General features: G+C 44.1%; 1 long non-coding RNA gene across 2 annotated transcripts in view; it reads right to left on the bottom strand.

Annotated features, from left to right (window-relative positions):
• The window catches only part of LOC137519629 (uncharacterized), a 66279-nt gene extending 42533 nt beyond the window's left edge, over nt 1-23746 (bottom strand). For both annotated transcript variants that reach the window (XR_011021052.1, XR_011021053.1), the window contains exons 1-2: nt 23691-23746; nt 19012-19134 (exon numbers count right to left, since the gene is read on the bottom strand). This is a non-coding gene — a long non-coding RNA (uncharacterized lncRNA). The remainder of the gene's footprint in view (nt 1-19011; nt 19135-23690) is intronic.
• Nucleotides 23747-24974: the final 1228 nt, after the last annotated feature.

Genomic DNA, 24974 nt, shown 5'->3' on the forward strand with positions numbered 1-24974 from the left:
GAATCCAGACGTTTTGCTAAATGTTTACTGATATAGGCATGTGATTTCAAGCCATTATGTCACTCACTGGTATTTAAAGTTACCTTTTCATTTTAATGTGCACCAAAATTTCCAAAATAATAATACTAAAATCCTCTGAAAAAAAGAGATTACCTAAAGTCCTCAACTTCCTGCTTCTGCATTTGGCTCACTTCCTCTCCCTGAAGTTTACACAGACTGCCTCTTCCATCTAGGTATGGGTAATGAGATGCTAATGATTCTATTTGATGCAAATGTATGCAGTTTGGAAATAGACCAAGAGACTGCTGCAGCTATATTCGATTAGTTCATAACCAAACTGTATACATTTTCATAAAATTTGCATCAACTCTATATTATTATTATCTCATTGACCATGAAGCATGGCAGCCAGCACAATGCTTAATCATTCCTCCTGCCTGGACATGATTGTCATGTCCAGGCGGCTTCTGCTGGCGCACGCGCGCTCCAGTGCCGCCCCCAGTTAGCCCTGAGATCAATGAATGGGAATATAGTTCCCATTCATCGATCTAAGTCCCCGGCAAAAAAAACTACGGCTTCTTATCAGAGGCCGTGGTCTTTCTGAAAAAAAAGTTTCATGTCCTCCTAGAGCGAGAGCTCGCTTCCAGGACTAAAAAAAAAGATAATCTCACTGTGGCCATCTTGTGGCCAAATAGTAAAACTACATCTACATACATTTTTTAATAAAATAAACCCAAATTAGTACATTTAAAATTAACTGTTTACCTCCTCCCTCACTAAAACTCACCCAAATAAAATGTTTAATGGGAAAAAATACAATAAAAAAACAAAAAACAAAACATAAATAGTTACCTAAGGGTCTGAACTTTTTAAATATGCATGTAAAGAGGGTATATTATGAATATTTTTTAAATTATAAACTTGTTAATAGTGATGGACGCAAAACTGAAAAAATGCACCTTTATTTTCAAATATTGGCACCATACATTATGATAGGGACAAAATTTAAATGGTGTAATAGCCGAGACAAATGGGCAAATAAAATATATAGGTTTTAACCACTTCCCAACTGAGGGGTTTTACCCCCTGACCACCAGAGCAATTTTCACCTTTCAGCGCTCCTTCCATTCATTCGTCTATAATTTTATCATTACTTATCGCAATGAAATGAACTATATCTTGTTTTTTTCGCCACCAATTAGGCTTTCTTTAGGTGGGACATTATGCCAAGAATAATTTTATTCTAAATGTGTTTTAATGGGAAAATAGGAAAAAATGTGGGAAAAAAATTATTATTTTTCCGTTTTCGGCCTTTATAGTTTTTAAATAATGCATGCTACTGTAATTAAAACCCATTAAATGTATATGCCTATTTATCCCGGTTATAAAACCGTTTAAATTATGTCCCTATCACAATGTTTACCGCCAATATTTTAGTTGGAAATAAAGGTGCATTTTTTTCAGTTTTGCGTCCATCCCTAATTACAAGCCCATTGTTTATAAAGTAACAGTGTTATACTCTCTTGACATAAATATTTAAAAAGTTCAGTCCCTAAGGTAACTATTTATGTATTTTTTTTAAATTGTAAATTTTTTATTTTTTTTTTAATTACAAAAAAAAAAAATTGGGGAGTGTGGGAGGTAAGGAGTTAATTTTTTGTGTAAAACAAGTTTATTTGTATGTAAAAAATGGTTAGGGTGTAGTTTACTATTTGGCCACAAGATGGCAACATTACCAATTTGTTTCATACGACCTGCAAGCGTCCTTCTGGACTCTTGCAGGAAGTAGAAAGAGGCTGGGACTTTGTTATTTTTTCACAATGATCGGGCTGCTCAGCCGAGCGGCAGCAGATCATTGCGGGGCTGAGATCAACGAACGGGAATGGATTTTCCCGTTCATTGATCTCCGGGCGAGCGGGCGGCGGCGTGTTTACTAGCGGCGGGCGGCGTGTTTACGAGCGGGAGCGCGGACAGCGGCGGGAGTGCGCAGAGTACGGATTTCTCCGTCCCTGGGGGTGAAAGGATGGAAAAAGGGGCGGAGAAATCCGTACGCGTGGGGGTAAAGTGGTTAATCATGGTAGCATGTATTATTTTAAAGCTATAATGGCTGAAAACTGAAAAATAATGCATTTTTTCAATTTTTTTCTTAATATTCCTATGAAAAAAATAATTCTTAGCAAAATGTACCACCTAAAGAAAGCCTAATTGGTGGTGGAAAAAAACAAGATATAGATCAATTCATTGTGAAAATGAGTGATAAAGTTATTGGCGAATGAATGGAAGGTGAAAATTGCTCTGTTGCATAAGGTGAAAAATTCCTGGGGGCTGAAATGGTTAAAGTGAATGGGAATCCTATAAAAAAAAAAACAAAAAAAAAACGAAAAAAAAAAAAACAAGCCAGATAGTTACCTAAGGAGAGCTCTGGATCCTATAGAGCCTTCCTGCTCCTCTCTCGGTTCCCTTTCCAGCGCTGGATCCCCGGTGGAAGTATTCAACCAATTTGGTCAAATAATGTTCTCTTCCTGCTGCCGAAGGAGGTTTCGGAAGTCTTTGGGAACACCGAGTGCTCCCGAAGATAGGACGCTCCATGCTGCGCATGCATGAGCACCCTGTCTCGCACACACGTGAGTGCGCAGTATGGAGCCGCCTGTCTTCGGGAGGATGCGGCTCCCGAAGACTTACAAAGTCACCTGTGGCAGTAGATTCAAAAGGAGGAGCTGCCGCTGCAACGAGAGCACAGGGAGAGGGGAGGGACGGCTCTATAGGCGCAGTGACTGGCGGCGGCGGTAAAAAAAGACCTACAGCCCGTTTTTAAACGGGCTTGGGTCTACTAGTATGTATATAATGAAAATAATATGTTATAGTAAACAGTGTGAAAATAATATATATGGATTTATTTATTTTTTGTAGAATTATAATAATTTTTGACCTGGTTTATTTATGTAATTAAAAAAACATAAATCATTGAGTGTTTGTAGCAGAATAAAGTGTGGTAAATGCAGGTGTAAGCAGCAATGCGGGGTTCACTTGTCATTGTAATGCTAAGCAGCAAATGATGATCACATGAGATATTGAACATTGATTGTACAGAGATGGAATAGTGATAAATGTCACAGTGGAAAATGTAGCTCTATGAAAATGCAAAATGATCAGGATTTGATTATTGAGTGAAAGGTTGCCATGCTGGAGGGTTTCTAACCAATGAACTTTTTAGATGGTTATGATCTCTTTTCCCCAAATTGCGTCAATCTCAAATACATATGTGTTAGATCAAACAGTTTCTCCAAACTTCTGATCAACTGAAAAATTGGATCAGATTGATTGAATCAAATCAACATTTAAAAACAAATTTAAACGTGTGTGGCCACCTTTAGGCTTAGGGCTCGTTTCCATAGCAACACAGAACCTCACGGCTCTGCGTTTCACGTCACTCCCGGGGGCGGAGCTTGTGATCTCATTCATTATACTGAATGAGATCGCGGGCTCAATCCCCCTGAAATGCAGGCAACCATGCTCTGCAATTCAAAAGTAAATTGAAGCACATGAATGGTAACAGTAGACAGTGCAGTCTATGCATTATGTGCTGTCCCTGCGATTGCGTTTCCATAAGCGTGCATGAAAGCACGCGATATGGGCCTAAATGCCCTGTAATGTTTCAGCCACAAAAACATTTATCAAAATCAAACTACTGACTCCATCAACATGGTGTATGATGTGTGCAAATTCAACAATCTATTCATGTCTCATATGAAACATTTATTTAGGCCATTTAAGACTAAGGAAGAGGTATGGCTGTTTCTTGACACAGGCCACCCAGGCAAATGCCTGGAGTGCTCTCTAATGTGCAGGGTGCAATACTCTCTATATTAATGAAAATTAGTATAAAGGAGACCAGAGCTGTCAATAAAAGAAGAAACAATATTTAGCTGCTGCTTCCTCCTGCAACATAGACATGTGTGAGTCCCTCGCTGTCCTCCCGCGGTCCGTCGTTCAGCCACGAACAGCCCCGGTAATTGGCACAGTCTTGTCAGTCTGGGCTCCTGCACATGCGTACTGATCCTGACTGAGCCCATTACTGTGCCTGATTGCGGCTGAACGTCAGACCGCGGGAGGACGGTGACGGGACTCACCTGTGTTTATGCTGCAGGAGGAAGCAGCAGGTAAGTATCGGTTCTTCTTTTATCGACAGCTCTGGTACACTTTAAAGAGAGTCTGAAGCGAGAATAAATCTCGCTTCAGACCTCATAGATAGCAGGGGCATGTGTGCCCCTGCTAAAACGCCGCTATCCCGCGGCTTAATGGGGGTCCCTTCACCCCCAAATCCCCTCCGTGCAGCCGGGGAGCGCTTCCGCATTGGGGCAGGGCTAACCGCCGCAGCCCTGCCTCATGCGCGTCTATCAGACGCGTACCTCCGCCTCTCCCCCGCCCCTCTCAGTCTTCCTTCACTGAGAGGGGCGGGGGAGAGGCAGCAATGCGCGTCTGATAGATGCGACTAGAGGCAGGGCTGCAGCCGTTAGCTCTGCCTCCAGGAAGATAAAATTTTACGACTCTACGACCAAGTTTTGCGGGGGTGGGTTTGGGGGTGAAGGGACCCCCGTTTAGCCGTGCGATTGCGGCGTTTTAGCAGGGGCACACATGCCCCTGCTAACTATGAGCTCTGAAGCGAGATTTATTCTCGCTTCAGAGTCTCTTTAAAGCAGTCTGCAGAGCACAACTTTTCTAGCGCCCCTGTGATGTCTGCCAGCTCTTCAGAGTCCCCAGTAGTGTAATCCTTGGCTCATCATGGGTATGTTAGGAACGGAGGAGGGTTACAGGTTGTTGTGCCAGTGGCAAAAATAAGTCAAAAACAGCTATTAGTGACTAATTAAAGCCTTACCCACATGCTAGACAGTTTTCGGACAACACAATTGACATACATTTTTTTTTACCCCTTGGCACCTCCCAGTTATTTTCCCACCATGGTTAGATCTATGTACTCACCTCGCGATGCAGAGAGATGGATCCAGCGATGCCTACATGATGACCAGCACTCCTCCAATCCATATTCCTCCATATTCCTCCATCTGCAGGCCGGTGGGTATGCGTAATGTTACATGATGGGCGCAATGAGACTGCAAGCAATCACTGTACTTTGTGCGGTAGTCATCGGAGATCTACTCGATCTGAACCGCCATGTCCGTCACTTAACGATGCACAATCACCACAAGGGGCAACATCGTTTAACATGCTTATGTTAAGCGATGTTACCCAACATCAGGTAACATTGCCGCAAGTATTGCCTGGTGGATACTTGCCTTAAGTCATGTGAACCATACCAAAGCACAACACTACTATTTTTGAACTATACCACACGAGGTGGGCAGGCAGAGGGATACATTGATACCTGGAGGGGGGCTGTAAAGCTTCCTCTATCCCCTGAACAGCAGGAGCATAGATAGGAAGAAAAAAAAATGACAGTGGTTCTAACCCCACCCATTAAAAATCAGGGAATGGGTTTTGGGGGTTTCAGGAACCTTCCAGAGAAGATAGGAAAAAAAAGGAGAGACACCAGAAGTGTAGTATGATAAAGGACCTTCCTAAATAAGTAAATTTGTAGAGTGATACTCACAAACGTGGGTTGCAACACTCGCAAGCACAGTGTAGTGAGCCAGTGAGGAAAAGTCGCCCTCACTCAGGCTTGGTCCTGCAGCTGGATACTTTAAAATACTGTACAAAAGTTACAAAAACCGTAAAAACTATAAAACCTTAAAACAGACCACCAGAATGGGGAGCTGTGGAACCAGTAAAGTAGGGTGGAGGAGGCGAACCACAAGACACTTGTTTTTACTGATCCGAGGAAGCGGACTGCGCTCCGCGAAACGAGTTATCTTTTAGTGTCTGACCAATAAATTACCTTTTACCCCATATGTAGGCATTTATCCTTACTTGGAGGCAAGGTTTCTTTTTTTATTATTTATTGATTACTACTGTACAAGATTTTTAGGGCACTTCCTCCACTTCCTGCCCTTTATGATCCTCTTAAGAGGAAGTACGTGTAGCTTTCCCCAATTGTCGACCCTGAAAGTGATAAGTGACAACAACTTGGCAGAGAGTCTTTCTTCTTTTATCCAGCCCATTCCCAAAATATGTGGGTGGATTTAAGCTTTAATGAAATACTGTGTATGAAATCCATGTAAGCAGTACATAAACTTGTGCCCTTATCCAGCTTGGCTTTTCTGGCTGGATAGGCTTCCTGCAACAGACAGTGCAGACAATCAAACCTTCACAAACGCGTAATGTGATGACTCAGTAATCCGTGCACTGCCAGTCCTGCAGAGTGATTATCCCGCATTCGTTATTTGGATATGTCCTCGGATTTAAGAACAGAGTGCTTACAAATCTCTGTCTATTTCACTGTCAGCAGAATTTCTACTGGATAACTCAACCATGCCTTCTCTTTTTTTTCAATTTGTTCAACCACCTTTCACTGTAATTGATCGACTAAACCTCGGTGTGCCGGTTCCACAGCAGCCAATTGTCCAAATCAACCGACAGACCCAGAGACTGTGCAAGTCTGTCCCTTGAAACTTCCCAACCATATTGATAACAAATATTGTGGTTTTGAGGAATAAATCTTTTTTGTTAAAGGGACTATACAGTGGTTTGCAAAAGTATTCGGTCCCCTTGAAGTTTTCCACATTTTGTCATATTACTGCCACAAACATGAATCAATTTTACTGGAATTCCACGTGAAAGACCAATACAAAGTGGTGTACACGTGAGAAGTGGAACAAAAATCATACATGATTCCAAACATACAAATAAATAACTGCAAAGTGGGGTGTGCGTAATTATTCAGCCCCCTTTGGTCTGAGTGCAGTCAGTTGCCCATAGACATTGCCTGATGAGTGCTAAGGACTAAATAGATGGCACCTGTGTGTAATCTAATGTCAGCAAAAATACAGCTGCTCTGTGATGGCCTCAGAGGTTGTCTAAGAGAATATTGGGAGCAACAACACCATGAAGTTCAAAGAACACACCAGACAGGTCAGGGATAAGGTTATTGAAAAATTTAAAGCAGGATTAGGCTACAAAAAGATTTCCAAAGCCTTAAACATACCACGGAGCACTGTTCAAGCGATCATTCAGAAATGGAAGGAGTATGGTACAACTGTAAACCCACCAAGACAAGGCCGTCCACCTAAACTCACAGGCCGAAAAAGTAGAGTGCTGATCAGAAATGCAGTCAAGAGGCCCATGGTGACTCTGGACGAGCTGCAGAGATCTACAGCTCAGGTGGGGGAATCTGTCCATAGGACAACTATTAGTCGTGCATTGCACAAAGTTGGCCTTTATGGAAGAGTGGCAAGAAAAAAGCCATTGTTAACAGAAAAGCATAAGAAGTCCCGTTTGCAGTTTGCCACAAGCCATGTGGGGGATACAGCAAACATGTGGAAGAAGGTGCTCTGGTCAAATGAGACCAAAATGGAACTTTTTGGCCAAAATGCAAAACGCTATGTGTGGCGGGAGACTAACACTGCACACCACTCTGAACACACCATCCCCACTGTCAAACATGGTGGTGGCAGCATCATGCTCTGGGAGTGCTTCTCTTCAGTAGGGACAGGGAAGTTGGTCAGAGTTGATGGGAAGATGGATGGAGTCAAATACAGGTCAAACTTGGAAGAAAACCTCTTGGAGTCTGCAAAAGAGTTGAGACTGGGGCGGAGGTTCACCTTCCAGCAGGACAACGACCCTAAACATAAAGCCAGGTCAACAATGGAATGGTTTAAAACAAAACATATCCAGGTGTTAGAATGGCCCAGTCAAAGTCCAGATCTTAATCCAATCGAAAATCTGTAGCAAGATCTGAAAACTGCTGTTCACAAACGCTGTCCATCTAATCTGACTGAGCTGGAGCTGTTTTGCAAAGAAGAATGGGCAAGGGTTTCAGTCTCTAGATGTGCAAAGCTGGTAGAGACATACCCTAAAAGACTGGCAGCTGTAATTGCAGCAAAAGGTGGTTCTACAAAGTATTGACTCAGGGGGCTGAATAATTACGCACACCCCGCTTTGCAGTTATTTTTTTATTTAAATGTTTGGAATCATGTATGATATTTGTTCTACTTCTCACGTGTACACCACTTTGTATTGGTCTTTAACCTGGAATTCCAATAAAATTGATTCATGTTTGTGGCAGTAATGTGACAAAATGTGGAAAACTTCAAGGGGGCCGAATACTTTTGCAAACCACTATAAAATAAGGTTTTAGGTATACAGTATCTACAGTTCTAAAAACGAGTCTGCACAGTTTTCTACTCATTAGGAGAAGGACCCTGCCCTTGTGAGCTTACACTCTAGAATATACATGTCCAACTCTGGCCCACGGACCAAATCTGGCCCGCAGAGCCATGAAATTTACCCTCAAGTTGTTTCTCCACCTTGCATTATGTTTGTCCCACTCTAGACCACCAGGGTAGCTATATTGGAGGTGAAGCCCTAGATGCCAGGAAAGCCATATGGGGGAGAGAGGAGGAAAGCACTAGAAACCGGGGAACTATATAGGGGAAGGAGGGGAAACCAATTGGGAACTGAATAGGGGAGGGAGTGGGAACGCTAGGGAACTGTATAGGGGAGAAACTGGGGCCATTAGATACCAGAAAACTTTAGAGGAGAAGAAGGGGACCACTAGACACCAGGGAACTGTTTAGGGGTGCGACTTGGTCCCAGCGTTCAATTTTGGCCCTCTTTGTACTTGAGTTTAACACTCCTGCTCTAGAGGATGATAGTGGGGTGGAAAAATTAGGTGAGCAGATGAAGGAGAAAACGGATGAGACAGTGAGCCTCAACATCTGGCCATGATAAATTATAAGCTTGTCTGAAGAAGTGCTTTTTAATCATGCGTTTGAAGGTTTTCTGGCTTGATGAATGATGGACAAACTGTGGAAAAGAGGTCTAAAGGACTGGTGACAAGCATGTGAAATGGATGTGAGAATGAGATGTTGAGGTGACCAAGCTATTGAAAAGGAGGGTTTCATGGGAGGACCAAAGGTTCTGGGTACGATGATATTTGGACATTAGTGAAAAAATCCACGGAGAGGACAATTTATGGAGATTATTGTATGAGAGGGATATTGTATGAGAGGATTGAGAGTTTGAAGTGGATAATTTTGCTAATTTGCAGCCAGTGGAGGGATTAGCAGAGAGAAAAAAACATCAGAGGAGCAGGACGAGAGGTGGATGAGATGGTAAGCAGCGTTCAGTGGGGATTGGAATGGAACCAGTCTGTGTATTGAAAGCCGCAGTATATGATATTGCTCTTGTCAAGGCAGGAAATGATTAGGGCATGCAAAAGTATTCTGTGTGAGGATGAGAAATGTTTTTAAGATGGGAGTAGCAGGCGGTAGCTAATAAGTTAATGTGTGGCCTAAATGAGATGTAAACGTTAAAAAGAACAGGAAAGACAGCAGGCATACTCACCTTCAATGGTCTTCATCGTTGTGGTCATGTGACTCCAACAGACAGCCATTGAGATTCCCCTTCCCATCACCCCCCATTCCTCAACACAGAAACCTCTGCATCACTTCCCCATCTTCTTCCTTCCACTACCCCGGGTATGTCACATGAGCCATGCTCCCTGCAGCTAAGTGTACTGGGGGAAATCCAGGCTAAGCAGCATGTCTCCTCCTCTACATGACAGCCTGGGCCAAGGGGATGACACAGCAGCTAACCTCCAGAGCCAAGGACCTGGACTAAATAAATATTGTATGAGCAGCAGGGGGCATACTGGGTAGCGCTCTCGCCTTGCAGCGATTGGTCCCTGGTTTTGTATCCCAGCCAGGTCAACATCTGCAAGGAGTTTGTATGTTCTCCCCGTGTCTGCGTGGTTTGTACTGGGCACTCTGGTTTCCTCCCACATACCAAAAACATACAGATAAATTCATTGGCTTCCACCTAAATTGGCCTATATAAATACTTAAATAAATAAATTGTATCATTAATGCTTATGTATGTGTGTGTGTGTGTGTGTGGGGGGGGGGGTTGAGGTTAGAGGAGCATCCACTATAAATTAAATTAAGTGGGCCAGGAGAAAATGAGGTAAAAACAAAAAAGAGGCAGGAACAGTTGTGAAAATAACAATGAATGAAATTGCTTATTTTTTACAATATTCATTTATAGAGTTACTGTTTAGTCAGTTTTTGCCCATTGCAAAATCTTTCCTCTCCCGGATTTACATTCACTGGTGGCAACCTCTTTAGATCTGCCATGTGATCTCTATGGAATGTTTGTTAATGAGAGTTCTATGCACAGAGGGATATGCTGCTTGCTTGGCAGTTGGAAAATGCCACAATGCAATGAGGTTCACACAGACAGGAAACAGTCAGGACCTTGGTCATGACATCACACTGTGGGAGGGGTTCCACCATAATATCAGCCATACAGACCACCCTGATGATCTATTTGAGAAAAGGTAAAGATTTCTCATGGGAAAGGGGGTATCAGCTACTGATTGGGATGAAGTTCAATCCTTGGTTAAAGTTCCTCTTTAAAGAGACTCTGTAACAATATTGTCAGCCTTATTTCTTTTATCCTATAAGTTCCTATACTTGTTCTAATGTGGTCTGGATTGCTGCAGCCTTTTCTAGTTGCACTGTCTCTGTAATATATCTAATCTTCTTTTCTTTGTCAAGCTTTGTCGACCCAGTGAGGAATGCACTGCCTCTGCTGTGATAGGGAGAAGTTATGCACGCCCCCCTCTGCTCTCCTGTGTGCTGTGTGTATGAGTCACAGGCAAGGTCTCTACTCACAGCCAGCTTGTCTGAGCCTCACAGAGCTGTGACCTTGTGAACAGCTGTGAGTGCAGAAAGATCAGTTCAAAGCCCAGACAAGCAGCTAAGGCAACACTGGGAGTAAAATTCCAGCAGTCAATTCAGGCTTGATAGGAGCCTCTGCAAACAGGCACCTGCTCTGATGATGTATTTCCTGTTTGGCGGCCATCTTCATTGTTTACAAAAACAATGATTAAAACAGTGATTTTATGACCAAGAAAGCAGCGGGGAGGGGCAAAAATGTCACAGAGGGGGCTGGGAGAAGACAACAAACAGGCTGGTACATTTATTTATGTAAGAATTTCACAGTACAGATTTTCTTTAACGTGTGCACAGGTTTTATTATTTCCTATTGCAATAGTTAATATTTCTCTCACTGGAAGTTACATTAAAGAAAACGCAACAGATATGAGCAAATATGCAGCCGTTTTATCAGATTAGCAGAGCCTATTGATGCACAGCTTGGAGGCCAAAACTTGAGTCCTTCCAAGAATAAGTCATGAGCTCATTTTACAAACGTCTTTCACATTCGACTGATTTTATCCAGGGTTTTCTCATTCTTTTTCCTGCTCTTCCAAGTTCTAAAGAACATTGCAATGAATTATGGATTACGCTTATTTGAAATATAGTTCCTATATATCTTGTGTCTGTGCGCTATTTGGTTGGATATAAATTTCTTGAAGAGAAAAGCACTGTATGGAAGGTTGTAACTGAACTCCTGGGACTCCATATAACAGTGCTGACTTCATGACAACTATTCATTCCACCTTCCTTCCTACCATACATGGCTGCCTGTATGTGAGCATAACGTCCTCTTGTAGCCAATAATCACAGTGGGACAGTTTGCCTCTTCTTATAATCACAGTGGGATTTTTTGCTTCCTCTAGCTAATAAACAAAATAGGGATGGCTCCCTCCTTCAATCAGGCACAGAGTTGGCATATATGCATGAAATGACAATGCTGACTGTGTGGTTGATTAACATTGACACCTGGTGCTCTTTGTTTAGTTCTGAATGGTTGGCAACATACAGCCTATGGATTAAGGTGTTTCTGTGTGTATCTTAGTTGATATTTCAGCACCATTGGGTGAAGATTATCGTAATAACTAGTGCATTGTTTATGTTTTGGCTTCTATTGCTATTATTATTATTTGGTATTTATATAGCGACGACATCTTCCGGAGCCCTGTACAGAGTATATTGTCTTGTCACTAACTGTCCCTCAGTGGGGCTCACAATCTAATCCCTACCATTGTCATATGTCTGTATCGTGTAGTGTATGTATTATAGTCTAGGGCCAATTTAGGTGGAAGCCAATTAACTTATCTGTATGTTTTTGGGATGTGGGAGGAAACCAGAGTGCCCGGAGGAAACCCACGCAGACATGGGGAGAACATACAAACTCCGTGCAGATAGTGCCCTGGCTGGGATTCGAACCGGGGACCCAGCGCTACAAGGCGAGATTGTGAACCACTACGCCATTGTGTTGCTTTCACTTATGACTTTATGAGTTCATCCGCCATCTCTTATTGCTCCTTGCCTGCCACCTAGCCTGGCCATAACTTGAACCCCTGTACTATGCCCAAGCCTAACCTTACACACTGCCCTATGCTTATCCTTGAGGCCGGTTTTATACTTGGCTTTTTGCGTTGCAGTGCGATGCTCCTGCCACAAAAAACCTCACTCATATGACCCTACGGCAGAGTGCGCCAACAGGGTCACATTCCTAGCGCAGCCCCCCACTTAGTGACATACTCCCAGCTGGACAGGAAGTATGTCACTGGTATTCCATTGGATTCCCATCAGTCGGCGCATGCGCTCAAAGCACCGCGCTCAATCGTTTACACCATAGACTTCCATTACCCAAAGCACTGTGATTTAAAGAGACTCTGTAACAACAAAAACCTCCCCTGGGGGGTACTCACCTCGGGTGGGGGAAGCCTCTGGATCCTAATGAGGCTTCCCACGCCGTCCTCTGTCCCACGGGGGTCTCGCCGCAGCCCTCCGAACAGCCGGCGACTGTGCCGACTGTCAGTTCAATATTTACCTTTGCTGGCTCCAGCGGGGGCGCTGTGGCGACTTTCGGCACGGAAATAGACGGAAATACCCGATCTCCGTCGGGTCCGCTCTACTGCGCAGGCGCCGGAAACTTGCGCCTGCGCAGTAGAGCAGACCCGACGGCGATCGGGTATTTCCGCCTACTTCGGCGCCGACAGCCATCAGAGCTAACTTTAACTATAAGCCTGCCCTTAACTTTCTTACCCACTCCAAAAAAGTATAACGTGCCCAGACCACCTACATGCATATGCCTTCAGATGGGAATCCGACCTCCCAGGGTCGAAAGATAGAGATAATTGGATAGATATATGGGGCAGGATCTCCAGATGTTCTTGCAACCTTCACACGGGAGAGGCGGCCTATAATCTTCCATGGTCTTCTCAGCAGCAACTATGACGATTGCAAAGAGTTGGAAAAAAACTTTGGTCGGTTTTGGGGAAGTCAAAACTAAGATAAATTCCTTTATGATCAATGAAAAATTGACTATGTATCCTGAAGGATACCCATAAGAAATTCCAAAAAAACTTGGGATCCCTGGCTTAAGCTTGAACACCTCTCATTGGAAGATGCTTTGACAACAAGGCTGTGAGATATACCTTCTCTCCCCTCTCTTTCCTCCTCCCTCTCTCCTACTTCCTTTCTCTTATCTCCCTGCTCTACCAACAGACTCAACCCATTTACTCTTAGGTGTTTTGTCTATTTTCAGAAGAGAGATCACCAAAATCCTACAACTCACTACTACTAGTCATTTTCCTGCTAAACCAGTTTACAGAATGTAGGCAGAAGACCTCTGGAGCACAAGCCGAGCCTATATTGGCAGAATTGTACCAAATAATGTTTAGGTTAATATGCGCTACATTGCTTTTTTATCTGTGATTTTGCTTGATTCTGCTATTCTTAGGCCCGGTTCACACTTGCGGTGGCCCTCCGGAATCGCCGTGCCGGAGCCGCACCGCCTGCAGAACGGACGGAACGGACGCACGGCATAGCAATTAAAGCCTATGCGTCCGTTTACATGGGTCCGTTCTGCAGAACCGGAGCCGGACCGGATCCGGGCCGGATCCGGACTCCGGCCTCCGTTCCAACATGCGCTATTTTTTCATCCGGCCCCTCCGGCAGCCGTATCCGGGGCGGAGCCGGACTGCACCATCCGGCCAATACAAACAAATGGGAACCGGAGGCCGCACAACACACTGGCTGAGAAATCCGGATCTTCTACCCCACTTCCTATGCGGATTTTTGCGGCGATATTGGCTGGGGACACATGGGCAAGCATTTTGGAGTGGAGCAGCACGAGCTGGAGGTGTTGGCAGGATGTTGGCAGCATGTCGGAGGTGGAGGTGAGTGCTAAACAGCAGAGGGCCTGATTCCACAGGTCCCCCTTCTGCTGACCTCCCAGACCCCAACATTTTTTTTTTTTTTTACGTATATTTTGCCAAACGGATCCGGATCGCATCCTGATTGCCACCTGATGCAACCTGACCGGATCCGGATCGGATCCGGATCAGAACCGTACGGTTCCGATCCGGATCCGGTCCGGATCCGGTCAGGTCATCCGGTCCGTTTGGCAAACAACCGCTAATGTGAACCGGGCCTACCCCCTCCTACGCCTAACCCTAACCTCCCCCTAAGTGCTTAGAAGGAAGACCCCCTACCTAATGTCTAACTCCCCTTGTAAGTGCTTAACACTAACCTAAAATCAGGCACTCAAATGACCAATTATAGTAGCCAATGGTCTACAATCAGCTACAACTATTGAATTCTATGCACTAGCCAGTATGCTATTAGCTGTATTGGTACCCAAATGACCACCTGGGCGCCCAAAAATTAACCACTACACAAAGAATTGAATGTGTGCATTAAACACCAAGTGAACACCTGACATATCTGTCTAAGCAAATTTGGCCTAATTGGCTATTCATGAGGCAATGCTCATGCAAATATGCATTCGCTTTCGCATGCCAACTTATGCAGGGTCAAAAACCAATGCCGCAAAGCGGGCGCCCTGCGGGAATTAGTTCATGCTGCAATAGCACTATCCAGGAGCACCACGGGGAGGCATCCCAATGCCCAAAAATTAACCCAGGTGCCCAACTGACCGGATCTGCCAGGACCTACCTCCACATATGGTCAGTGAGATGCAAATAATTACAGTTTGCATACAAATGTAATGCAAATCGTATTCGGCATGGAATTGTGCAAATTAAAATTGACAGGAAGTGCGAATGGTCCGATTCCTTGTGTTGCTTTCCATTTGCAGTGTTCCTTTTCAATTTGCAGCCTTTGCCTCCATATACAACAACTCTTCTTCTTCCATATCTAGCCACCCCTCTTCCAGGTCTGGCCGCCCCCTTTGGCTGCAGCCGCCCAAGCCCCGGGCCTTTTGTGCCCTTTCCAGAAATCCAGCCCTGATGATTGCAAGCATGCTGGCATTCTTTCTAAGAACTTGAGATGCTCTTGAGATGCACTGCTGCGCTTTTCCCACCGTGTGTACCAATAATGTATCTTTCCCTAAGCAGGGCCTGCTGAAGATTACTTTTCTTGGCAGCACTGTTGATGTGTGAAGCGGTAATAATTTAATCTGTTACATAGCTGGAATGCTGCCGTGTCTTTGAGGTCATTCATTAAAAATCAGTTCCATTCAGCAAGTACAATTAATTAGAGAGCTACCGTTTGTGGTCAGGGAAGATTAGACGTGTGCTTATCTTCCACTTTGTTTTCATACAACCTCCTATGGGCAAATTCAGCAGGCTTCTCACAGTGCTTCTGGGCAATGCAGCTTCCAGGAGGAAATGTATAAATCATGGGGTTATTCATCGTTTTCTTCTCTTTTCAGTCAAAGGATGAAATCAGCCAATGAAAGTGGTACACAGTACTCAGTCTACTTCCTGGTCAGAATCTTAGGGCCCTTTTTCACCTAATCAGTTGATATGCGTTAGTACGTGTTGGTACGCGTTTTTTCCATAGCAGTGCATTGTGAAAAAGATTTCAGTTAAAATACGTATAGTGAGAACTGTGCCATAGGAAGACATGGGCATTACTTTGAAAATCAGTTTTCTTTCAGTTTTAACTGAGAGCAACAGATTAAGTGTAAAAGAAGGGGCCTTACCTAGAAATTATTCATTGTCCGCAACATGATTCATTCTATAATGAAACTCATGGAGAAGCACACAACTGCTCTGATTATGTCATCAATTTGCAAGGCACTAATTGTTGTGATCACATGGTCATCTGTTGTCAGCTCATGGCTTATGGGACATCTATTATATACTAATTTTTTCCTTGAACTGTAGCAAAAATGAAAACATTTAAATGGTAAATATGGGGAAGAATATGATACGTCATACAGAGATTAGGCAGGCAATGAGGAGCTGGCTGCTGGAGCAGATGGAAGCGTCGCATGGAGCATGGATGGGTGAGTCATTTACAAAACCCACCGCTGTGCCACTCTGCAGAGACAGGAGGGGGCCTCATGGGGAAGGAGGGAGAAGTGGTGTAGGCCGCCCTCCATGTAGTGTCATCCACCTCCTCCCACCCAATGGCACCTATACCTGGCTTGGGGCACTTATACTAGGCTACCTTTACTGGGGGCACTTATAGCTGGCTACTTATACTGGAGGCACCCATATCTGGCATCCTATACTAAGGTCACCTATACTTGGCTACTTACACTGGGGGCACCTATACCTGGCTTCCTACACTGGGGGCATTTATAGCTGGCTACCTATACTGGGGGCACCTATACTTGGCTACTTATACTGGAGGCTCCCATACCTTGTGTCCTATACTAGGGTCACCTATACTTGGCTTCCTATAGTGGGGGAACCTACTGTATAGCTTGCTACCTATACTGAGGGCACGTATACTTGGCTACTTATACTTGGGGCACCTATACCTGGCTTCCTATACTGGGGGCACCTTTACCTGGTTAGGTATACTAGGGGCACCTATATCTGGATAGCTATACTGGGGGAACCTATACTATACTTTATACTTACCTGAGGCATCCTCCTGCTTCATGAAGCCTGTGGTCTCCCTCACTGTCCTCCTGGGCTGCTCTAATGTCATGTGGTCAGCTACAGTAAATTGGACAGTCGCGCATGCGTGGCCCAGCCATTCGCATGCCCCTGTCGTGCTCTTGTTGCCTTGCTCCTGTTGTGCTCAGGACAGTCACGCTCCACTGTGCATGTGCGGCCCAGCTGTGGACATGCCCCTGTTGCTCCCCCATAGCCTTTCTTGGCTATGGGGGAGCAACAGGGGCATGCCCACAGCTGGGCCGCACATGCGCAGTGGAGCGTGACTGCCCAATTTACCAGAGTTGACTGCAGGACATTGGAGCGGCGCGCGAGGAGAGCAAGGGAGCCCATGCCCTACATGGGGCTAGACGAAGCCCCAGGCAAGTATAAATGCTGCTGTATTAAGAGATACTGAATTGGAAAAAAAATTATGAAATAATGATTTGTATGTGTAGTACAGTATATATATCAAAACAGCGCTACAATGTTAGTGTACCAAAACTCAAAAAGTCACAAATCTTCAAATAAAAACTTTCAATAAAAAGTTCAAAATAGAAAGTTCAGATAAAAAGTCTCTGTGTATGCGCTTCTCTATGGGATATAGCAAACCCTTCTGCAAGATTTCTGTGTAGGTAGCGCTCCACATAAATAGATGAATACAGGATGGTTTGTCCCCTTTAGGACCGCACTAACCCGTTCAGATGGACCACTGCTAGATTGGTCAATCACGTATTGTAGATATTCCTCGTTGGCATCCGTCCGTGGAGTCCTTGTTGCACTGCACGTTGTCCGTGTAGGATGATGCCTCCAATGTGGGTAGATGACTCCAATGTCTGCAATACTCCTCATAGAGGGTAGATACCTCCAATGTACCTCATAGAGGAAATGAAACAGGGGCGTCGCTGATGAGTCACGCGTGTGACGAAATGTGTCGGGTGGAGCCACGGGACAACCAGGAACTATACTCTAACGCGGAACGGACGGCGAAAATCGAGTGGGACGGAGAACCTCTGTAGGCCTTACCCGGGAGGCACGGGGGAGAGCCCGTTATTAACTCTAAACGCCTGTACCAAGCCGATGTTTGTGAGTAATTTTTTTATGGAATAAATTGTTACACTTTTTACGGAGTTACGCTATGGTCTATTCATTTCCTCTATGAGGTACATTGGAGGTATCTACCCTCTATGAGGAGTACTGCAGACATTGGAGTCATCTACCCACATTGGAGGCATCATCCTACACGGACAACGCGCAGTGCAACAAGGACTCCACGGACGGATGCCAACGAGGAATATCTACAATACGCGATTGACCAATCTAGCAGTGGTCCATCTGAACGGGTGAGTGCGGTCCTAAAGGGGACAAACCATCCTGTATTCATCTATTTATGTGTAGTACAGCTAAGAAATAAAACATTAGGAGCAGAGACATGTGTCTAATATTGTTTCCAGTACCGGAAGAGTTATGAACCTCCAGTTGTTATCTATGCAAAAGAGCCATTGAGCTCCAAGACTTTCAAAGTCACAGAGAGCTTTGTCTTCTGAAGCTTATTATATCAACTGTTAGTCACTGTATTTTCTTTTTCTCTCCATAGGACAGGTCAATAGTTCACTGGCCTGCTCTGTAAAATGATTTAGAATGCTGAGTAGTGTGTAAACTGCAAATATTAGAGAATGTTGCAATGTTATAAAAAACACTATATAACTGAAAATAAAAATATGAGAATATTTTCTTAGCTACTAATTTTCTATTTATTATCCGTACTACACAACCAATTAATTATATCATCATTTTATTTTTTTTCGCTTCAGTGTCTCTTTAATTTCTCAAGTTTCCTTTAAAGCTGAAGTATCGCAAATACCTTCCACTTTTAAGAAGGCACGTTACACTCAGGGCATAGACATACTGTCCTGGACACATGAAGTGGTTAAAGCAGTGCAAAAACACTCACATGTACAGAAAAGGAAACCATGCAAAGAGATTTCACCTTTCAGCAGTTTAAAGCAAAGAGAAAGTCAAGCGCAGTTGCTGATGTTGTGGGTCACTGCACTGTGCACACTGCTCGGTACATTCTTAAATAAGCCTAAGAGCATTTGTTCATCGATAAACAGATGAATCATGCCTCTTACCTGGATGTTTGGAAACCAGCTGAAGTTTCCTTTGTCCAAAGCTTTCTCTCTCTCTCTTTTTTTTTAAGCTCTCCAACTGGAAGAATGCCTAGACAGTCATAGGATTGCATGACTCACTTGGCTCTGGTGGAAGGGCCAAAGAGAAATGTTGAAAAAAGAAGTAGAAGTAGCTAGTTTTATTATGTCATGCTTATATTCATGTTACATAGAACTTGGACAGATAGATTGCTTTTCATAATGCATAACTTTGGTCAGCCAAAATGCTAGCCACGGGGACAGGCAAAAGTTATAGAGTAATAAAAACGCATTAACTGTTACCATAAAAGAATAAAAGAAGAGCTCAGACCAAATTTACTTTTATATCACAGTAAAAATGAATGATCATATATCTGAAACTAGACTTAAGTAGGAAAGCAAGAGGAACTTGAATTACATTTTTGGGAGGTTAAAAGTGAACTTGTCACGATGAGAATTTTGAAGCTTTCAATACATCCCGTTCCCACTTTCATTTACCAGAAGAGGTCAATGTTGCAAACAACAAATATGATCTACACTAGCTTAAAGTAGTAGCACATCTCACATCAGCAACCTCTAGTGGTAGGAGGAAGCAGAAGAAGCTTTATGTTAAAGTCATTGGGATTCAATAAAAAAAGCCAGATACTTACCTAAGGAGAAGGAAAGGCTCCGGATCCTATAAAGCCTTCCCTCTCCTCTCCTGGTGCCCTCGGTGCAGCGCTAGCTTCCTTGTTTGAATGCCCCACCACGGGGGACTTCAGAAGTCTTTAGGAGCCGGGCTTCATACTGCGCATGCGTGAGTGCGAAGAATTCCAGCAGTATTTGACCAAATTGGTTAAATACTGCTACAAGGGAGCCAGCACTGCAACCTCTACCGAGTGAAAGTTATTTAAAATAAACACATGATGTACCTACAAATAAATATTACATACTTACCTCGCCATCAATACTTTCTAATACACTCTAATGTCCCCCGTTGCTGAGCGCGGCCCCCCGGACGATTAGCAACAAGGCATTGTTGCTAATCAGATCAGGGCCGCGCAGCTCCTCTTCCTGCAGCGTAGCCGAGCAGTAGTTGCGCAAGATCACACACGCATGTGCAGTAAGCTGGAACCGCTCTCGTATGAGCAGCTCCGTGCTACTGCATATGCATGGGCAGGCTCCCACTGCTACTGCACGGTCACGCTCTTAACAGAGGAGGTGCGTGGCCCCGATCTGGAGGGGAGCCATGCTCAGCGACAGGGGACATTGGAGTAGAAAGAGAAGCCTCAATAGGATCCTGAGGCCTGCCTCTATTCAGGTAAGTATCTCATTTTGATCCCGAGCTTTGGCTCAATATCACCTTAATGTGGTGAAAATTTGAGCTCATCCCTAAATGATTTTCAAGTAAATATTTTGTTGCAAATTGGACATACAGTACAGTATACATTTTTATAGTTGTATTGCCCCTGCAATGTGACTAGGGCTAATTATGGAAGGAAGCCAACTAGCCCAGCCAATAATTCTACAGTAGCACTGCCATTTTTGGGATGTGGGAGGAGTCTGTAATCTTTTTTTTTTATAGATATGCTTTGAAAAGCAGCAAAGCAATTTTCAGTGCAAAATAATAAACTTGCAGTTTATGCACATTATTATGTAATTATCTCTCATGAGAATTCATATTTCTGGCTGTTAATGTGAAGAGGAGCTCTTGCACATGTTGTAACAGGCCTGTATTGGCAACGTACCTAGCCTTGTGTATGAAGCACTTGGTTCTATATTTGTGTACGTGACCAAACTTTACCAAGCGGCAGGCTGGATCACCTAATGGCACAGCTCCCAGCTCTGCACTATTGTGAAGCCCAAGTGCGGCTTGAGCAGAGGAAGTTATGTATATAGAGATCATGCTGCCGTAGGTGCATGTAAATGATGTCCTTTCATAGAGGGTTGGCTTCTTTTCATCTTTTTGTTACGTAATTATTATTACATTAAATAAAACAAGACTGTTTATGGCAGAAAGCCCGGTTTGATAACTGTACACAAAGTAAACTGTATCGGCATGCCATTGGGTCCTAGAGAGGTGGGTGACTGCTCTTTGTGTCAGACACAGCAAGGGAAAGAAGCTCAACTCTGTATTTCCCAGGCTGATTGGCAGTCTCAGGTTTGCCAAACACTAAGCAGTGAGACCGTGGCATCCGGGTCTGGATGAAACCATCTGAATCTTCTTTTATTTAGTAGCAAAAAAAAACCCCATAACAACTGACGTGTTTCGGCATGCACAAACGATTAGCTATAGCTTCCCAACCCAGGGCTGTTTTTAGGCATAGGCAAACCAGGCAAATGTATGGGGTGACAACTGTAGGTGGGGACAACACAGAGCTACTGTCTTTCCCTGAATATATGACACAGTGGCCTCAATTCACTAAGATTATGCTGGAGATAATAAGGCAAGAGATAATTTGCCATCACACAGTGAGAGAGTTATCTTATCTCTTCATTCCTTAAGTTACCTTTTTTGTAGTTAAGTTCCCTCCTCTGTAGTTAAGTTGCCTCCTCTGTAGTTATTTTCACACGCAGTTATTTGTTTTTAACGTTAGACTTCTGGAGTTATTTTAAGGATTGAAGAATTAACTTAAAGACAGAAGAGTTAACATTAGGTTTGCCGGAGGTAAAATATTTCCGGAATACTACATGCCTCATCACCATGGTGATAACTATACATATGTTATTAAAGACAGGAGATAAGCCTAGTGAATTGAGGCCAATGTCTTATATTTTTTTGCAGGGAGAAATACTGTATGTGCTAAGGCTTATTTTTTTTTTTTTGGGGGGGGGGGCTAGACGCTATGTGTATGGGGAGGCTCTTACCACACCTCCCTTGTGGCTGCGTCCCCCTCTGTTCCAAGTAATTTCTCCGGTGGTGGTGGTGGGATAGTATTCAAGCTGTGAGGGCGCTCTTTGACTCTCATGCTTATGCTGCATGCAGTACACTAGGTCAGCTCTGCGCTGGTGCTCCCTTCCTGTCATAATCATGTGCGCCCGGCTGATGCGTCACTGGCGCACATTGATTATTACAAGAGGGGAGCGCCAGCGCAGAGCTGACCTAGTGTACTGCTTGTAGCGTCAGCATGAGGGTCAAAGGGCGCCCTCACAGCTTGAATAATATGCCGCCACCGCTGACACCAGAGAAATTGGAACGGAGGGGGACGCAGCCACAAGGGAGGTGCGGTAAGAGACCACACACCTCCCCATACACAAAGCGTCCCAGCTAGATCTTATTTTTTGGGTAGGTCTTATATTTCAAGTATGCTTTTATGGGAAACACGGTAGTACATTACGGAATTCTTATAGCCAACAGCAATTTTAATGAAGAAAGGGATGGTTAGCAATTTTAACACCTAATGGGCACTACTATGTTGATTGATCCACCGGGTGGATCTACTCACCTCCAGCGACGCTGATCCCCCGCAGATCCCCCACCTGCCGAAAGATGTAACACACACAACTCGTCCTATAGCCCCCCGCATAACAACACAGCGCATTGAAAGTCACACAGCTGACAAATCTTTGTGCAGTTCGGGCCAGCGATGATACGATTTTCTGTTGACTGCTGCCCGATTTACGATTTTCTGGTGACTGCTGCCCACTTGACGATTTTCTGGTGACTGCTGCCCTCTTTACGATTTTCTGGTGACTGCTGCCCGCTTTACGATTATGTTTTGGTGAATGCTGCCTACTTTATGATTTTCTGGTGACTGCTGCCAGGTTTACGATTTTCTGGTGAGGTGACTGCTGCCCTCTTTACGATTTTCTGGTGACTGCTGCCCTCTTTACGATTTTCTGGTGACTGCTGCCCACTTTACGATTTTCTGGTGAATGCTGCTCACTTTACTATTAATTTCTGGTGAAATGCTGCCCACTTTACAATTATTTTCTGGTTAAACGCTGCCCCCTTTACGATTAATTTCCGGTGAAACATTGCTGCATTACAATTATTTTATGGTGAAACGTTGCCCCATTACAATTATTTTATAGTAAAACACTACCCCATTATGATTATTTGGCACCTATGGGGGGGGGGGGGGCATCCAAATTTTCATGGGGGAGCCCATCGATTTCTAGTTACGCCCCTGGACACGGCCTAACTGTGCAGCGTTGGGTTCTTGGATAGAATCAGGGCTAGGAACTATTTGCATTTTTTATTTGCAAGGGACCTTAGACAAGTTATTAGTAGTACTATATATACCTATGTTTATCTCAGCATGCTGCATATCAGTTAAGATACACTTTAAAGCAGATGCCATAGTAACAGACCAGCCCTTGTGGACATATGTCAGAGCTACCAGTCCAAACTCATGTTTATTCAATATTTACATTATGTGCTTTGGTAGCAGTGCACATGCATTTGCTGAGTTGACTATATATAGTATATGAAACCTCTCATTTCACTGTCTGTGTTCTTTGTGGCTGGTCCTGAAACCAGTGTTCATCATAGTAACAGCTTAGCAGTTTCCTTCTTAACCAGTCTGCTGAGTCTTGCATCTCCTATTTAGCAGCTAATGGGGGATTCACAATGACTCATAACATTGCATGTCCTCTATACTAACATACCTTTGTTAAAAGTAGAACCTGCATAGAGCTACTATTAGTTGCTAAGCAATGCACATAACAAACATGGAGTTTACATCTTACGGAGCAGCGGTGATTTCCCCATCTTATAGGACATGCTGGCATATTAAATGAATCAAATATAGCCTGGTTGCACATTTTAAGGAGGAAGTGGTGGTGCAAGTGACTAATCCTGCCCAGAATACATCTGGTTGTCATGGCAGACAGCCAAACTAACAAAGCTAATTCTTCCATTCACCTTCTGCCAGCCATCAGACAAGTCTGCAAATTAATAACAGACACGGCAGAACAAAACCTTAAAGCAAACCGGTCATTTTATTTAAAGGACAACTATCGCGAAAAAAGTAGGCAGTTAAAATCTGACAGAACCAACATGTTTGGGGCCAGTCCATCTCCTCATAGGGGATTCTCGTGGCTTTCTTTGTTTTGAACAGCATTTCCTGAACAGCAGTTTAAATGCCAAAATAGTAAGATACCAGCCAGCCCCCCTACTCACTTGCACACTATTTTGTCAGTTAGGGCCTGTACACACACCCGAGCTTGCGCTGTGTTTTTAAAATTGCATGCAATTTTTAAATCGCAAAGCCTTCATGAAAATAGAAAAATCGCATTGCTCCGGTGTGTACAGGTCTTCACAATTTTCATGATTTTTCAAAAGACCTTGCACAGCAGTGTGTACGGGCCCTTAGACTTTGCAACTGCTGTGCAGGAAATGCTGTCGAAAACAAAGAAAACCCTGAGAATCCCCCATGAAGACTAGAGATGTACTGGCCTAAAACCGGTTCTGGTCCTTTAAAAAATAACACTTTCTGAACTTTCAAGTAAAAGACACAATTACTATGGTATGTTTTGGACTTAAAGGGGAACTGAAGAGAGAGGTATATGGAGGCTGCCATGTTTATTTCCTTTTAAGCAATACCAGTTGCCTGGCAGCCCTGCTGATCCTCTGCCTCTAATACTATTAGCCATGGCCCCTGAACAAGCATGCAGCAGATCAGGTGTTTCAGACTTTAAGGCTGGTTTCACACCAGGACGTTGCGTTTTAGGGGACGTTATGGTCGCATAACGTGCCCCTAACGCAACGCTTGGTGCTCCCTGCTTTGGACATCAGAGTGAGCCGCGTTGTACAGCTCACTCTGGCGTCCGTGATGCCGTGATGCGTACTCTTGTGCGCATGCGGCATCACGTGGTCCCGCCCGGCCAATCGCCGCACAGAGCGGCCGCTCCAGGAAGTAAACACTGCACATCACTGAGTGCAGTGAATATTAATTAGTCATGTGCCTGGCCGCTCTCCGCTCCTCCCCAACGTTACTGAGCATGTGCAAACAGTCTAATGCGGC

Source organism: Hyperolius riggenbachi, chromosome 5 (genome assembly GCF_040937935.1).
Source record: "Hyperolius riggenbachi isolate aHypRig1 chromosome 5, aHypRig1.pri, whole genome shotgun sequence".
Lineage (NCBI taxonomy): Eukaryota > Metazoa > Chordata > Amphibia > Anura > Hyperoliidae > Hyperolius > Hyperolius riggenbachi.